The following is a 15925-nucleotide window of genomic DNA, read 5'->3' as shown; positions in this document are numbered from 1 at the left end:
AGGGGCCTTCCACCTCTGTGAAGTTTCTACCTGTCCAGTGGTATGGAACACATCAAGATATCCCTTCTGAAGCAAAAGATAAGCTATTGCATCTGGGCCCTCCAATAACCAAAAAGGAGACATAATGCTTAGTTGGACTTTTTGGATTTTGGAGACAATGCAATCCTCATTTGGGTGTGCTACTTTGGTCCATTTACAGAGTGACTGGAAAAGTTGCTAGTTTTGAGTGGGGAACAGAACAAGAAGACACTTTGTGACAGGTCCATGCTGCTTTGCAAGATGCACTGCCACTTGGGCCATATGATCCAACAGACCCAATGATGCCAGAGGTGCCAAGAGCAAATAGAGATGCCATCTGGAGGCTTTAGCAAACTTTTATAGGAGAATCACAATGTAGATCCTTGGGATTTTGGAGCAAATTACTGCCATCCTCTGCAGATAGCTACTTTCCTTTTGAAAACCAGCTTTCAGTCTGCTACTGGACCTTAGTAGAGACAGAATGCTTAACCATGGACCACCAACTTACCATTAGAACATAGTTGCTTATCATGAGCTGGGTATTGCTTGACCCACCAAACCATAAAGCACAACAGGACTTCATCATAAAGTGGAAGTGGTATATACAAGATAAGGTTCATATGGGCTCTGAAGACACAAGTAAGTTGCATGAGGAAGTGGCCCAAATGCCCATGGTCACAACTCCTGCTATGTCACCTTCTCTTTCTCAGCCCACAGCTATGGTCTCTTGGGGAGTTCACTACCGTCAGTTGATCGAGGAAGAGAAAACTGGGACCTGTTTTACAGATAGTTCTTCATGATACACAGGTGCCATCAAAAGTGGATAACTGCAACACTGCAGCCCATTTCTGTGACCTTCCTGAAGGACCGTGGTGAGGGAAAAGCCTCCCACTGCACCTGGTTGTTCATTTTCTTGGAAGAAGAAATAGCTCAAGGCACATTTGTACATTGGTTCATGGGCTATTGCAGTACTTTGGCTGGATGGTTGGAGATTTAGAAGGAATATGATTGGAAAATTGGTGACAAAGAGGTTTGGGGAAGAGGCTTGTGGATAAGCCTTTCTTTATGAGTGGGCAAAAACCATGAAAATATTTGTGTCCCACATGAATGCTCACCAGAGGGTGATTTCAGCAGTGGAAGATTTTAACAATCAGGTGGATAAAATGACTAGCTCTGTGGCTAGCCCTCAACATTTTTCCCCAACCACTCCTATCATTGCTAAATGAGCTTGTGAACAAAGTGACTATGGTGGTAAGAATGGAGGTTATGCATGGGCTCCTCACCAAGGCTGACTTGGCTACAGCCACTGCTGCCTGCCCAATCTATCAACAACAGAGACCCACACTCAGCCCTCAATATGGCACCATTCCTCAAGGTGATCCACCTGCTACCTGTTGGTAAGTTAATTACATTGGACTACTTCCATCTTGGAAGGTGCAGTGATTTGTTCTAACTGGAATAAATATACTCCAGTTATGGGTTTGCCTTCCCTACACACAATGCTTCTTCCAAAACTACCATCCATGGATGGACATACCAAATATCTTATCCACCACCATGGTATTCCACACAGCATTGCTCCTGATCAAAGAACCCACTTCACAACAAATGATATGTGGAATTGGGCACATACTCATGTAATTCACTGGTCTTACCATGTTCCCCATTACTCTGAAGCTGCTGGATTGTTAGAATGGTGAAATGGCCATTTGAAGACTCAGTTACAGTGCCAACTATGTGGCAAGGCATTTCAGGGCTGGGTTAATTTTCTCAAGGAGACTGTGTATGCTCTAAGTCAGTATCCACTCTATGGTGCTATTTCTCCCATAGCTAAGATTTATGGATCGAAGAATCAAGGAGTAGAAGTAAGAGAGGCATCACTCAGTAGTACCCCTACTGATCAACTAAGAAAATATTTGTTTCCTATACTTACAACCTTAAGCCCTGCTGTTTCATAGATTTTTCTTCCAAAAGGAAGAGTGCTTCCACCAAGGGGACAGAACCCATTACCCTGGAAGTTAAGACTGCCTCCTGGCTACTTTGGCACCCTCATACCTCTGATTCATCAGGAAAGAAGGGAATTATTGTACTGACTGGGATGATTGATCCTGACTATCAGGGAAATAGGACTGCAACTACATAACGGAGGTAAAGAAGAGTTATCAAGGACCTTCATTAGAGCCCCTGGTTTGCAGCCTGCCATGAGTAATTTGGACTTATGTGTCCCCATGGTTACATAAGGCAATTTTAAAATATCTCATACCATTTACAAATAAAATATTTTGGTTCTGTTTCTGTACAGAATCTTGACTAATACACCATCCAAGCCTGAATGAAACTGGCAGCCTTTGTTTTAACTCCACCCCCAGCAGGAGTGGTAACAGAGTTGATTGAAAAACACACTACCACCTGGGACAGAAAGGATCAGGTTTTTTTTTGCCTAGGTTAAATATCTGTGGTTAACCACTGCTGAAATGCCCACACCCTGTAAGGAAAAAATGTGGCAATTTAGAGGCACAGGGACTTCTCAGGATAATAAGAATCATTATCAGCACATGCAAGTAGGATAGCCACCTAGCAGTTGAAGAAGTTTGGTGGAGCTTGATCATTTTCTCTGGGCAATGCAGGGCAGATTAATTCTACCCACCTCACAAAGCCACAGGAGCCTCTGCTCCAACACCCCTCTTGGCAGGGGAATAAGCAGGGTTGCTTTAGAGACAAAGTAACTGATGAGGGCATCAGGAAGTGTGTCAACCAGTCCATGACAGAAACCAACCAACAGTCTCTGTTTCAATCCTGCTTCCAGCAGAGGAAAGATACAGGCAAATTTAGAGTCATAGTGACTTCTTGGAGTAGCAGAGAACAGCCTGTCAAAGGGTAACTCTTCCTCAAGAAAAGAGGGAAGCAAGGCTCAGCACTGGTCTTGGTAGTCGAATAAAAAATACTGATCACAGGTTCCGGGAATCTGTGCAACAGCTTCATCCTGGCATGGCTGGCAGCTTCAATCTCAACCATGCCACCAACAGAAGCTTAATCAGCTGACCTTAGAGCAGAGGTTAATAACTGGCTGAAGATTGCCATTGCTGGCACATTCAAAAAGCACAGATTTGGAGAGTCATCAGAAAACTTTGGCAGCCTTTCAGATCTCCTGTCAGGGCACATTGGAAATGATCTACACTCTCCTCCTGAGTTCCTGAGTCCGCTGGGAAAAATGACCTGGGGAGGTCAGCTCATGAGGGACTCTCCAGGTAAACAACAGTTAGAGAAAATGAAAGGAGAGTTTAAAATATATAGAGGCAAAAAAAAAAAAAAAAAAAAAAAAAAAAAACAAATAGAAGAGATTAACATTCCCAAAGAAGGAACTTTTTCCAGGTATTGAAATGAGTGCACACATAATACATTCTCAAAGTTATCCTGTATATTTAGGGCAATAATCAGATGAATAAGAGCTGAAAAATCTATTTAATCATGAGCTATTTATATTAAATAACTATTTAATCACAAGCTATTATAGCTTATTTAAACACAAGCTATTATAAAGAGCTAAAATAAGTTGTATCAAGTGTCAAAGAGGAGGTTTAGCATAAAGCCAAGGAAAAAGAGAGCCCTAGGCAAGAAAGAGAAACCAAGCTCCAGAATAAACATCTCAAGAAAACCAGATGCTGAGAAACCAGCAAAAACTTGCCAGTGATGCTAAGAAATAGGAAGATATGGCCCAGGCAAAGGAACAAATTAAACCTCCAGACAAAATACAGAATTTGAAACAATTAAAGATGTTTAAACAAATCTCCTTAATAAATTCAATGAAATGGCTAAAAAGAGGAAGGACATTAAGAACAATTTGGCTGAGCATAAAGAAGAATTTGAAAGCATTCAAAAATTATTATGGGAATGAATGGCACAATAAATGAAATTAGAAATACATTGGAGGCTTATAACGGCTGATGTGAAGAAGTAGAAGAAAGAATCAGCAAGTCAGAAGACAGGGCTTCTGAAATTGAATAGACAGAAGAATAATAGAGAAAAGAAAGGAAAAATTTTAGCAAAATCTTGGGAAAGTGAATGACAGCATGAAGCACACACAAACAATGTGTCATGGGTGTCCCAGAGGAAAAGAAGGGAAAAGGGATAGAAAGAATTTTTTGAGGAAATAATGGCAGAAATTTTACCAGCTCTTTTGAAAGACATAGTTATCCATGCCCAAGAAGCACAATGTATTCCAATCTGAATAAACAAGAATACACTTATGCCAAGACACATGCTAATCAGAATATCAAATGCCAAAGATACAGAGAGAATTCTGAAAGCCATAAGAGGAAAGTGATTCATCATATACAAGGGATTTTCAATAAGACTAAATGCTGATTTCTCATCAGAACCCAAGGAAGCAAGAAGGCAGTGGTATGATATATTAAAGATAATGAAAAAGAAAAACTGCATTTTCCTTAATTATTAAATATAAAAGCCAAAGGACAAAATGGGTGAAGTTAGTGCTGCCTTGACAATAATAACATTGAATAGTTATGGATTAAATTCCCCAATCAAAAGACACAGAATGGAAGAATGGATAAAGAAATATGAGTCATCTTTATACTATCTACAATAGACTCACCCTAGACCTAAAGAAACAAATAGGTTGAAAGTGAAAGCCTGGAAAAAGTTGTTCCACACATACAGTTACCAAAAATAAAAAAGAAACAGAAATGAAAAGAAAAGAAAACCTAGGTCATTTTACTAATATCTGATGAAATATACTTTAAAAGCAAAACTGTTATAAGAGACACAGGAAAGACATTATATATTAATAAAAGGGGCAGTCCATCAGGAAGTAATAAAAATAATTAATATCTATGAACCTAACCAGGGTTCCCCAAGATATATGGGGCAAGCACTGGCAAATCTGAAGGAATAAAGAGACATCTTTTCAGTAACAGTTGGAGACATCAATACACTATTCAGGTCAATAGATCTAGACAAAATATCAATAAGGAAATTAGAACTAAAAAAATTTGATAAATGAACTAGACTTAATAGGTATCTTCAGAACAATGTATCCCAAAACAGCAGGGTATTCTTTCTTCTCAAGTACTCTTGGATCATTCTCCAGTATAGACCACATGTTGGATCACAGAATAGGTTTCAGTAAATTTTAAAAGACTGATATTATACAGAGCACTTTCTATGATCATAATGGAATGAAGCCAGGAATCCACAACAGGCAGATAAATGGAAAATTCACAATTATCTGCCTATTATTAAGCAACACTCTTTTAAACAATTAGTGGGTAACTAGGAAATTGCAAAAGAAATAAGTAAATATCTTGAGACAAATAAAAATGAGAACACAACATATCAAAACTTAGGAAATACAGCAAAGGAAGTGCTGAGTAGGAAATTTATAACCTTAAATGGCTACATTAAAAAGAAGAATGAGCTAAAATCTAAGAGTTAAGTATGCACCTGGAGGAAATAGAAGGAAGAGCAATCTAACTCCAAAGCAAGCAGAAGAAAAGAAATAAAGATGAAAGATGAAATAAGTGAATTTTGGAACAAAAAATAGAAGGAAACAACAAAACTAAAAGTTGATTCTTTAAGAAAATCATCATTTACAAATCCTTAACTAGACTGTCAAAGAAAAAAAGAGAGAATATGCAAATAAATAAAATCAGAAATGAGAGGCAGGGTATTACTGTTCCCAGAGAAATAAAACTGAACAACTTAAAAGAAATGTAGTTTCCTAGAAAAATATGTACCATCTACACTGACCCTAGAATAAATAGATCTCAAAAACACCAATTGCAAGTTAAGAGATGGAAAGAGACACCAAAAACCTCTCAAAAACGAAAAACCCAGGACAAGATTGCTTCACAGTCTATTTCAACCAGTCACTCAAAGATTTAATATTAATCCTGCTCAAATTTTTCCAAGAAACTGAATGTTATCAAGCTCATTCTATGAAGCCATCATTACCCTAGTATAAAACTAAATAAAGATCCTACAAAAAAGAAAATTACAGAACAATTTCTCTAACAAGTACAGCTGCAAAATCTTCAAGAAAATACTTGTTTATTGAATTCAACAGCACATAAAAAGAGTTATACACCATGATCAATTGGGTTTTATCCCAGGTATGCAAGGCTGACTCAATACAAGAAAATCAATCAGTGTGATATACCACATTATTAAATAGAAGAAACTCACATGATCATATTGATTGATGCAGAAAAAGCATATCCTTTCTTGCTAAAAACACTCTGAAAGATAAGAACAGAAGGAAATTTCCTCTACATGATAAAGGGTATATATGAAAAATCCACAGATAAATCATACTCAATGATGATAGACTGAAAACCTTCACACTGAGATCAGAAATAAACAAGGATACCCACTGTCACCACTGTTATTAATATTCAACATTATGCTATAAATTCTAGATGGAGCAATTAAGCAAGAAAAAGAAATAAAAAGCAACAAAATTGGAAAGGAAGTAGTAAAACTTTCACTATTTGCAGATAATATTATTCTATACCCAGAAAGTCCTGTAATGCCTACAACAAAGCTACTAGAGCTAATAATCAAGTTCTGCAAAGGGGCAGGATACAAAATAAATATGAAAAAATCAGTAGTGTTTTAATACATTAGTAATGAGCAATCAGAGAGTGCAATCAGGAAAAAAAATCCATTTATAATATTGACTAAAAGAATCACATATTTAGGAATAAACTTAACCAAGGATGGAAGGGACCTGTATTTAGAAAACTATAAAAGATTTCTAAAAGAAATTAAAAAAAAGAAATAAATACATGGAAGGACATTCTCTGTTCATGGGTTGGAAGACTAAATATCACTATGAAACCAATTCTATCCAAATTGATTCATACCTTCAATGCAATCCTGATAAAACTTCTAATAATCTATTTTGCAGAAATGGAAAAGCCAGTAGTCAAATTTATTTGGAAAGTTAAATGGCTCTAGGTAGTAAAAAAAAAAAAAAAATCTTTAAAAAGAAGAATGACGTTGGAGGACGCTCACTTCCTAACTCAAAAGCGTATTATTTAAGCTATAGTGGTAAAAACCACAGGGTGCTGGCATAAAGATAGATATATTAAGTAATGGAATTGAATTGAGTGTTCCAAAATAGACCCTCACATTTATGGTCAAGTGATTTTTGACATGACTGTCAAGTTCAACAGCTGGGTCAGAATAGACTATTCAATAAATGATGATCAGAGAACTGGATATCTATATGCAAAAGAAAGAAAGAGGACCCCTATCTCACACCTTATCCAAAATTAACTAAAAGTAGGACAAAGACCTCTATATAAAAGTTAGAACTGTAAAACTCCTAGATTAAAATGTAGGGGAACAACTTCAAGATCTTGTGGTAGGTGGTGGTCTCTTAAAACTTATATCCAAAGCATAAACAATAAAAGATAAACTAGATAAATAGGGCCTCCTTAAAGTTAAACATGTTTATGCTTAAAATGACCTTGTCAAGTAGGTGAAAGGCAACCTATTCAACTGGAAAAAATACTTGGAATCCACATATCTGATAAGAATTTGCTTTCCAAGATATGTAAAGAGATCACACAACTCAATGATTAAAGATAAGCAACTCAATTGAAAATGGGCAAAAGACTTGAACAGACATTTTACCAAAGAGGAAATACAAATGGCTAAAAAGCACATCAAAGATGTTCAACATCACAAGCTATTATGGAAATGAAAATCAAAACTACAATGAGATATCATTTTGCATCATTTAGAATGGCCATTAATAAAAAAAAAAACAAAACAAAAAACAAGTGCTTGAGAGGATGTGGAGAAATAGGAACACTCCTTCACTGTTGGTTGAAATGTAGAATGGTGCAGCCCCTGTGGAAGGCAGTTTGGCCTCTCCTCAGAAAGCTAAATATAGATCTCTGTAGGATTTGGCAATCCTGCTATTAGATATATATTCAGAAGAACTGAAAGTTGGGACATAAACTGACATTTGCACACCAGTGTTCACAGCAGCATTATTCACAATTGCTAAATGATGGAAAAAATCCAAGTGTCTTTCAACTGATGCATGGATAAATAAATGTGGTATATACATCAGTTAGAATATTTAGCTGTAGGAAGAAATTAAGTTGGGATACATACGAAAACATGGAAGAATATTGAGAACATTCTGTTGAGTGAAATAAACCAGACACAAAAGGACAAAAATTGTATTTTCTCACTAATATGAACTAAATTCTATGAGTAAACTCAGGGACATAAAATTTAGAGTACAGATTGCTAGAAGATAGAATGAAGGTTGAGAATTGTGAACTGTGCATAATGTCTTCAGAGTTTTTAACAAGGTTTACTGTAAATGTTTGGAAATGGTTAGATACTGTAGTAAGACATTATAATAAGTATACCAACACCACTAATTTATAGATGTGATTGTATGTGAAAGAGGAGGTCTAGGGTTGCAATGTCAAGAGAATAAAAGCTAGAGGATAAACTTGGGACTGTATAACAGAATGAACTTTTAAGTGGTTGAAGAATATGGTTAATGGAACAAGCAAAAGAATGTTGTTCTATTAACTTCAACAAATTTATGTTACTATTACAAGGTATTAATAATATGCTGATATATGAGAAAATATAATTAAATTACAGACTATAATTAACAGTAATGTAATGTTTTTCATCAATTGCAATGAAGGTACAATATCAATGCTAATGGTCAACAATAGGGAGGTGTGAGAGGGTTTGGGATTTTTCTTTTTAAAGTATTGAAAACATTTCAAAATTGACTGTGGTGATGACAGCACAACTCTGTGATTAAACTGAAATCATCGAGTTTACACTTTGGATAGACTGTATAAAACTTGGGAGAGTATAACACAGTGAACTCTATGATGGATGACAGACTAAGGTTAACAGTGCCAATATGTGAATGTTCTTTCATGAAGTATAAAAAAGTACAGCACTATTACATGATATTAATAAAGTGGTATGGGGGAAATGCATCTATGGACAAAATAAAATATTTTTTGAGTGAAGAAATGAAAAAAAAGCTATCAGTGGTCTGTACAACACAGTGAACCCTAATGTAAACTATGGACTACAGTTAACAGTATGATCATAATAATGTTTCATGATTTGTAAGAGAGTGTGCATTATCACACTGCAAAGTGTTAACAACAGAGAAAATTATCATATGTGTGTCTTTGGTTTATGTGGTGACTATTTTCTGAATGATTTTTCTGTAAACCTATAACTTTCTTATAAATAAAAAAAAGCTTGTGAGAAAAGGTGGTGAATTAGATGTTGATGGAGGGTTTTGAAAAAGTTGTAACATATTCCTGAGAATCTACAAGGCCTCCTCACACATGCATAGGTCTATGCACAAACAACCACAGTGCTTTTTTGAATACTCAGGAGATACCTGAGAATGCCTAAGCATTCACCTTTTGGTAAGATTGAGGCTTTGTCCAAGGAAAAAGTGAAGGCAGAGGTGTAAACTGCCTGGCTGCATGTTGAAAGCTTGTCTTAATAAGCATGCAGAGATTCTTGACAAAGACTGGGAGACATACTGTTTCCAGGAATTTTAGAAATCTCTGTCCAATAATTAGCTGATCACTAATGTAACTGAGCAGAGAATTCATTAGCTATATATGACAATTAATCTAGACTTTGCACAATTAGTTCAGAAAAGTCACTAAATAAACAGTAACAAAAAACAAACAGAGCAACAATAACAAATTTGGGGGAGAAGGAAGAATCTGATTTCCCAGCTATTACATTCTATTTTTTAAAAATTTCCAATTGTCAACAAAATATTACAACATGCAAAGAAACAAGATTATGGCCCATACACAAAAAGAGGCATATACACAAAAAGAAGTAGTCAATAAAAACTGTTCCTGAAGAAGGCCAGATGTTGGATAAAATATAAAATATTCTAAATCAGCTATTTTAGTTTTTTTTCCCAAGAACTTGAGGAAACCTTGTATAAAGTACTAAAGAAGAGCAGGAAAATGATGCCTAATCAAATAGAGACTATCAATAAGGATTTATTAAAAAGAATTTAATGTAGGCTCTGGAATTAAAAAGTAAAATAACTGAAATGAAAATTTCATAAGAGGGACACAACAACAGATTTGAGAAGAAGAAAGATTCCATAAACTTGAAAATAGTTCATTTGAGGTTATCCATTTTATGGATCAGAAAGTAAAAAAGAATGAAGAAATATGAAGAGTCTCATAGAATTATTGTATACCATTAAGCATCAAGTATAACAATATATGCATAATAGAGTACCAGAAGAAGAGTAAGTGTCAGAAAGAATATTTGAAATCATAGTGCATTAATACTTCTTAAATTTAATGAAAAAACATTAATCTATGCATCCAAGAAGCTCAGTGAACATCAAGTAGGAAAACTCAAAGTGATCCACACCTAGACACAACTTTCAAATACTCAAAAGTGGAGAAAAAGAGAGAATCCTGAAGCGGTAAAAGAGAAGTAATCTTTTTTCTTGAGAAACCCTCAAGAAGATTAAGAATTTATGTCTCATCAGAAACCATGAAGGCCAGAAAGCAGTGTGGTGATATAGCCAAAGGGTTGGAAGAATTCTATACCCGACAAATTTATCCTTCAAAAATGAAGGAGAAATTAAGATGTAACAGATAAACAAAAACTGAGAAAAGTTACCACCATTAGACCTACCATACAAGAATTACCAAAGGGAGTCTGAGAAGAAATGACACTAATAATAATGATAATCCATGTGAAAAAGTGAAGAACACTAATAAATATAACATAGGTAAATAAAGGAAGCAATATAACTGCACTTTCTGTTTGTATTACAAATTTTCTACCATCTAATTTAAAAAACAACTTCATAAAACAATAATGATATATCCACATTGATGGGCTTACCATGTGAAATGTGTAATGTGTATGACACTAACAGTACAAAGAAGGAAGGAGGGGATGGAGATATAATAAAGCAATATTTTAGTAAACTGTTGCAATTAAGTTGGTACTAATCTTAACCATATTTTATATTTCAGATTATTATTCTGGCCAACTACCAAGAAAATAACTGAAAAATATATCAAGGAAACAAAAAGCAAAATAATATGGTACAGAAGGAAATATCACAAAAGAAGACAGTAATGGATAAATAAAAGAACAAAAATGATGTAAGAAAAATAGCAAAATTGCAGATGTGAATTCTGCTTTGTCAGTAATTTCATTAAGTGTAAAGAGATTAAACATTCCAATTAATAGGCAGAGATTGAAAGAATGGACAAAACAATATGACCTAACCATGTGCTCTCAACAAGAGACACACTTAGAGTGAAAGTTACAAACTCTTTGAAAGTAGAAAGGTGGAAAAAGTTATACCTTCCAAGCAGTAACCAAAAGAGAACTGGAGTCCATAGCATACATGTTCTTTCATAATATGCAACAAATATTTCCCAGCAATGTAAGGTGTTGGTGGATGGTTGGTATATGGGAATTTTAGGCATGATTGTTTTGTAAACTCACAACTTCACAACCAATAAAAAATAAATAAATAAAAAGAGAGCTAGAGTGACTATACTAATATCCAACATAATAAATCTTAAGACAAAAATAGTACTAGCAAAAAACAAGAATATTTAGTAATGATAAGATCAATACATTAGGAAACTAACAATTATATACATACATTCACCTAACAATGGAAACCCAAACTACATGAAGCAAAAACCAACTCAATTGAAGGGAGAAATAAACAATTCAACAATAATATTTGGAGACTTTGACTCCACTTTCAGTAATATATATGGAAACTAGAAGAAAGATCACCAAGGAAATAAATAGAATATTTAAACAAATGTATAAGCCAATTATAACTAATGGTCATCTATAGAATACTTCACCCAAAAAGTGGCGTACTAATCCTAAAATTCATATGTAAATTCAAGGAACTCAGAATAGACAAGACAGTCTTGAAAAGGAAGAATCAAGTTGGAGGACTCACATTTACTCATTTCAAAATTTATTATAAAGGAATGGCAATCAAGACAGTGTGGTAGTGTCATTGGGATCAACGTATTGATCAATGGAATAGAATTATGATTCTAGAAATAAACTCACACATTCATGGTCAACTGATTTTCAACAGGGGTGCCAAAATCATCCAATGGGGAAAGAATATTCTTTTCAACAAATAGTGGTGAGCCAATTGGATATCCACTTGGCAAATAATTACGTTGAACCACTTCCTCACAGTATAGTCAGAATTCTCCAGGGAAACAGAACCAAAAAGAGATATACATAAATACTATGAGCTCTTATAAAATCTTCTCACATGACTATGGGGATTCATAAATCCATATTCTGTGGGTAAGACTTAAGCTGGGAACTTGAATGAAGGATTTTGATGAATTCCTCAGAGAAGCTGGCTGGCTGAAGTAGTGATGAAAAGTCCCCTTTCTGACTGCTGAAATCATCAATTCCCCCATTAAGGCCTTCAACTAATTGGATGAGAATGTCTCTCATTGTTGAAGGCAATCTCCTCTGTTGATGGTAGATGTAATTAGCCACAGATGCAATCAATTTACTGATGATTTAGTCCATTAAGTGTCTTCACCGTAACAATCAGGCCAGTGCTTCCTGACCAAACAATTGGGCATCATTGCCTGACTAAGTTGACACATGAACCTACCATCACACTCACATCATGTACAAAAATTAACTCAATTAGATCAATGACTTAAATGTAGGATAAAAAAAAAATAAGAGTCTTTGAAGAAAACAGGTACTAATCTATGTGACCTTGAATTAGGCAATAGTTTCTTAGATGTGACAGTAAAAGCCCAAGAGACAAAAGAAAATACCATTAGGAAGGATATTTTTTAACAGAAAAATAACAATTTTTTGCAAAGATTTGGAGAAATTGGGACCCTCACACATTGCTGGTGGAAATGTAAAACAAGCAGTTGTAGAATACAGTTTGGCAATTTAAAAATTAAGTATATAGTTTACATATTGACTCAGCAAGTTTTACATTAATGTTCAGAGCAACATTATTCATGTTAGTCAAAAAAGGCAACAGCCGAAATGTGCCTTAACCGATGATGGATAAGAAAAAGGTAATATATCCATAGGATAAAATATTATTTAGTCAAAGAATAAAAGAATGAATGATTCATGCTACAACCTAGATGAATCTTTAAAAATATTTTAAGTGAAAGAAGCTAGATAAAAAAGGTGATATATTTTATGATTCTATTCACATGAACTCTCCACTATAGGGAAATCCATAGAATAGTTGCAATGACTGACAATGATTGGTAATGACTGCTCACAGATATAGTGTTTCTTTTCAGATAATGAAAATGTCTGGAATTAGATAGTGATGACAATGATGCAACTTTGTGACTATACTGAAAATCAACGAATTGTAAACTTTTAAAAGGTAAATGTTATGGTGAGTGATGTATATCTCAATTTTTAAAAAGGGCTGTCGTTGAAGCAATTACTAAAGATCAGGGCAGGAATGCTCTATGGATGACTTATGGAAAATACACCAAACAAGCAAGTCTCCAAAGCAAGTGGGTCATTTTAAAACTGACACAATTGTGGGACCAAAATTTCCAACTGGGTTGAAATTCTATCTTAAAATCACCTCCTTTTCTTCTCTAAAGTAACTGAGAAATTTTTGAATCAGAAAGAACTTAAATCCTCTTCTTCAACTCCTCTGTATATTTTGTATTTAGTATTTAAATATTTACTAAAACAAAATAACCATATGTTAAATGCTGTGGGACAAGGGATGAATACAATTTGTTTCCATTTTTCAAAGACCTCAATGCCTAGAATGTATGGCAGATGTTATTTAAAATATTACCATTATATCCTACTGCAAATTATTTATGTACTTTCATCACTGTCTTCCAATTTCTTGCAAAGGGTCCAGGCAAGGTAGTCACTAAATAACTGGAGCTGAAGTAGATATGCCTTTCACATTGAGAGGTCTCAGTAACAGAATCCACTTTAAAGTTAGACTCTCAGAGCAACCGGCAGTAATCAATATTCTGACAATTTCTGATGGCTATGATAACATGGAGAATGAAATAGTGGGGAAAAGACTTGTTATACATTCTGGAATTAGGGATATAATTTCAGTCTTTAGAAATGCTTGAAAGAGAATATGCACAAAATGTTACCCCAAATAAATGAGGTTTCAACCAGGAAACAAACAAAGTAGCGACTCAAAGATGGGAAGGCAAGAGGGGACACAGTTACTTGATTTTCATCTAAGGTCAAAATGAGTTCAGTATTAAATCTACTGAGTCTCTTAAGATACCTGTGTCAAGATACATGAGGAATCACATCTTGTCACTACTTGTTTCTCATCCATGGAGTGAGGGTCTTGGTATATTGGTATATTGTGAGCACTCAATGCATACATATTAAACAAATGAAAGAATGAATGAAATTGCCCAGCTGTGATGGTTAGAGGGTTTAGGAGCATAAAGCTAAGTTAACTTTAATACTTGACAATCTTCCTGCAGCCAGTCATTTTAATGACCTTAATAGTTTTCATTAGGTCAATAAACATAACATGGGAAATTATTCCTTAATTTATGCAATTTATTGCCAAGTATTCAGTCATTCAATTATGCTTCACTATGGCCTCAGGCTCCTCTGTAAATTTAGAAGTATAGTTAACAAAGAAGTTCCAAAGCTAATGGAAGCTATTTTACCAGGATTCATCCTTCAATAAAGCCTTCTAAACGGTGCTTACCTACACATACCAGCTATTAAAAGAATTGCATCAGAAAATATTTAGTTTTCAAAAGTAAATGCCATTCTAATGTGTTATGTCAAATTCTTTATACTTCCAAAATTTTAGCATTTTTGTTAGTAGCTAAATATTTATGCATATGCTTATTGAAGTATGTCTATCATATTGATATTGTTGTCTATATTCTTAAAACACAATACCCATAAATGTTTTCTTAGTTATTCAAAGGACATCAGATCATTGAATGGTAGTTGGATTGTAGTTTGCAGTTTATCTAGATTTTAGAATCAAACATAAGCTTCTGAGGATGAACATTTTTGTTTGAATTATTGAGTCCAGGAGATAGTTACAATGCACTTGATTGTTGGTAAACTACTCCTTAACACTTCAATCAAACTTCATTGACCACAGGTTATACTGATATGAGTAAATCCATGGTAGTTATGGCCACTGAGCAAATAGTGTCCTCGTTTGTACTTGCCATGTAACATTGATGATAAACAGAAGATAATGAAGTTGTAAGTTGATTAGTATGATTTCCAGTAAGAATTTATTCCTCCAATAAAATGCTTAAAGTCCTAGAAATCTAATAATTTCTTTCATATATGAAAATCATTCCTACATTGAAAGTTACCATGTATTTGTGGATTTGTTCAACAAATTCGTATTGTATCTAATAAGTGGTAGGAACTTAAGGGCATATGAGGCAGAAGAGATATACTGAACACATTATCCAGAATGATGTATTTTCAACAATGTTTAAGATGTATTGAACATCATGGATGTTAAGGATGTTATGAAAAGATTTCAGAGAAACACTCTGAGAAAATTTCATACTTTGCCCATGTTTTCCCAACAGCAATACATGTTGTATTAATCAGCGAAAGGGGTACTGATGCAAAATACCAAAAATCTGTTGGTTTTTATAAAGTGTATTTATTTGGGGTAGAAGATTACAATGACCAGGTCATAAAGCATAAATTGTTTCTCTCACCAAAGTTTGTTGCCATGTGTTGGAACAAGATGGCTGCAGACATTTCCAAGTGTTCAGACTTCCTGGGTTCCTCTCTTCCTGGGGCTTGCTTCTTTCCAGGCTCATTGCTCCTTTAGCTCCATAAGGCC

This window comes from Dasypus novemcinctus, chromosome 2 (genome assembly GCF_030445035.2).
Source record: "Dasypus novemcinctus isolate mDasNov1 chromosome 2, mDasNov1.1.hap2, whole genome shotgun sequence".
NCBI lineage: Eukaryota > Metazoa > Chordata > Mammalia > Cingulata > Dasypodidae > Dasypus > Dasypus novemcinctus.
Note: the sequence above shows the minus strand (reverse complement) of the source record.